The following is a 3655-nucleotide window of genomic DNA, read 5'->3' as shown; positions in this document are numbered from 1 at the left end:
GGGACATGATTACTCTGTACAAATACATTAGAGGGGATTATAGGTAGATAGAGGGGTTCTTTTTTTCCCATAAAAACGGGTGAGGGACAACATCCTGGTGATGTTGTAACGGCGGATTCTGTTAATGCCTATAAGAGGGGCCTGGATGAGTTCTTGAACAAGCATAATATCCAAGGCTATTGTGGTACTAATATCTACAGTTAGTATTAATTTTTGTAGTTATAGTTCATGTGAGTGTATAGATAGGTCAGTGTGGGTCTGTATGTGAGTGGATAGATAGGTCAGTGTGGGTCTGTATGTGAGTGGATAGATAGGTCAGTGTGGGTCTGTATGTGAGTGGATAGATAGGTCAGTGTGGGTCTGTATGTGAGTGGATAGATAGGCCAGTGTGGGTCTGTATGTGAGTGGATAGATAGGTCAGTGTGGGTCTGTATGTGAGTGGATAGATAGGTCAGTGTGGGTCTGTATGTGAGTGGATAGATAGGTCAGTGTGGGTCTGTATGTGAGTGGATAGATAGGTCAGTGTGGGTCTGTATGTGAGTGGATAGATAGGTCAGTGTGGGTCTGTATGTGAGTGGATAGATAGGTCAGTATGGGTCTGTATGTGAGTGGATAGATAGGTCAGTGTGGGTCTGTATGTGAGTGGATAGGTCAGTATGGGTCTGTATGTGAGTGGATAGGTCAGTGTGGGTCTGTATGTGAGTGGATAGGTCAGTGTGGGTCTGTATGTGAGTGGATAGATAGGTCAGTGTGGGTCTGTATGTGGATAGATAGGTCAGTATGGGTCTGTATGCGAGTGGATAGATAGGTCAGTGTGGGTCTGTATGTGAGTGGATAGATAGGTCAGTGTGGGTCTGTATGTGAGTGGATAGATAGGTCAGTGTGGGTCTGTATGTGAGTGGATAGATGGGTCAGTGTGGGTCTGTAAAAAAAAAAAACCCAGTAAAGGTATAATGCTATTGGCTATTAATACTCCCTTGTGGGCATGCCGCCATTGGCTATTGCCTAGTGGGTATAATGCCATTGGTTATTGCCTTGTGGGTATAATGCCATTGGCTATTAATATTGCCTATGCTGGTTTACTAGATATATATTACTTACCTTCTTTCTTTCCTTTTGTGCAGTGTAAGCACCGGGGGAATAAACATATACAGATATTCCAGGCGCAGGGATTCCCAGAACTTCTGTAAAAGTGCCCTGAACCTGCAAAAATGACCCTCTACCTGTAACCTTATTGTGCTGAATGGGAGCAGGAACAACAAGAAAGTCTCAGAACCAGAGGAATGCTGGGAGTTGTAAAACCAAATTGCACACAATACATACAGTCATATGAAAAAGTTTGGGAACCCTCTTAATTCTTTGGCGTTTTGCTTATCATTGGCTGAGCTTTCAAAGTAGCAACTTCCTTTTGCTATATGGAAAACAGTGGTATTTCAGCAGTGACAGTTTATTTACAGGAAATATACAATATGCATAACAACAATTAGACAGGTGCATAAATGTGGGCCCCCCAACAGATATTCCATCAATACTTAGTTGAGCCCCTTTTGCAAATTTAACACCCTTTAGGAGCCCCTATAGCCTCTGATGAGTGTCTGGATTCTGGATGGCGGTATTTTTCACCATTCGTCCATACAAAATCTCTCCAGTTCAGTTACATTTGATGGCTGCAAAGCATGGACAGCCTGCTGCAAATCATCCCATATATGCTCCATGATATTCAAGTCAGGGGACAGTGACGGCCATCCCAGAATATTGTGCTTCTCCCTCTGCATAAATGCCTTTGTAGATTTCTTGTTGGAATATCCAACTCCTGCGTAACTAACTTTGTGACTGATGCTTGAACATTATCCTGAAGAATTTGTTGATATTAGGTTGAATTCATCCGACCCTCGACTTTAACAAGGGCCCCAGTCCCTGAACTAGCCACACAGCCCCATGGCATGATGGAACCTCCACCAGTAGGTAGGTAGCAGGTGTTTTTCTTGGAATGCGGTGTTCTTCTTCCGCCATGCAAAGTGCTTTTTGTTATGACCAAATCCATTTTTGCCTCATCAGTCCAAAGCACTTTGCCCCAAAATGCCTGTAGCTTGTCTAATTGAGCTTTTGCATACAACAAGCGACTCTGTGGCGTGAGTGCAGAAAGGGCTTCTTTCTCATCCCCCTGCCGTACAGATGTTCTTTGGGCAAATTGCGCTGAATTGTAGAATGATGTACAGAAACACCATCTGCAGTAAGATGTTGCAGGTCTTTGGAGAAGATCTTTGGCTTGTCTGTAACCCATTCTCACAACCCTCTGCATATGCAGCTACTGTATTTTTCTTAGCCAGCCAGACCTGGGTTTTACAGCAACTGCGCCTGTGGCCTTCCATTATCTGATTACATTCCTTACAGCTGAAACTGACAGTTTAAACCTTTGCAATAGCTTTTGGTATCCTTCCCCCTAAACCATGATACAGAATCATCTTTGTTTTCAGATCTTTTGAGAGTTGCTTTGAGGACCCCATGCTCTTCAGAGGAGAGTCAAACAGAAGCACAACTTGCAATTGGCCACCTTAAATACCTTTTCTCATGATTGGACACACCGGCCTATGAAGTTCAAGGCTTAACAAGCTAATCCAACCAATTTGGTGTTGCCGGTAATCAGTATTGAGCAGCTACATGCATTCCAATTAGCAAAATTAGGGTACCCACATTTTTGCACAGCCAGTTTTTCACATTTGATTTAATTTCATACAACTAAATACTGCTTCACTAAAAAACATCTTTGTTTAGAGAACCCCCCAGTACTCAGATGTTCCTGGGAAATTAAATTACATACAACTGTTACATTTTTTGTTGAGTAAATTATTATGCCAACTGAGAGGGGTTCCCAAACCTTTTCATATGACTGTATGAATGGGCCAAGTTACACAGGGTGCAAGAGACTGTTGGACTCGGGTCAAATAAACTGAGCACCCAGTGAGTGTGAATAGCTGCTAGGAGTGATTTGCTCCAGGGGATACAATGGGTAATCAATATCCATGGTCAGAGGTTAGACAAGTGTGGGGGGGGGGGGGGTCCAGAGAGGACCAAGCCTCCTACTATTTACGTCAATCACTGTTATCATTTACAGAGCAATGAGTGGATTGGTTGGCGCACACACTGAGGGGGCTCTGTTAGTACAGCTAGGAACATTGGCACATTGTAGGGAGCAGATGGAAGTACATATTGTAGTCAGTACAGACAGTGCGCCGTCCCATCTGTGAGCCATGGTTAGGTTCTCATCTAGGCATCTCCACAGGTTTTCTAGAATTGTTGGCCTCTCTCTAGTGATCTAACACGAAATCCTCTAGGCCAGCTTGCATCATGGCATGGATGTTTCTATCTGTATATAATAGATGGTAAGCTCTTTGGGGCAGGGACCTCACTCCAAATGTGTACTGGATCTCAAACTTATGGTTATTCTCACTATAGATGCTGTATATTACCTTGCGTACACATTCTGTGCTGCCTGTGCTCACAGGAACGCTGTGCATCTCACCAGGCAGCAGTGCTGCTTCTTTGTACCATCATGGTGGGCAATGTGTCCAAGTTGAGCTCCCTGTTCGGATTTACACGGTTTAAGTAAGACAAAAAGAATGAAACGCAGCCGGCTCAGCTGGTTTTTTTTTTA

The sequence above is a fragment of the Xenopus tropicalis genome, chromosome 7 (assembly GCF_000004195.4).
Source record: "Xenopus tropicalis strain Nigerian chromosome 7, UCB_Xtro_10.0, whole genome shotgun sequence".
Taxonomy (NCBI): Eukaryota; Metazoa; Chordata; class Amphibia; order Anura; family Pipidae; genus Xenopus; species Xenopus tropicalis.
This window is presented reverse-complemented; position numbering follows the sequence as displayed.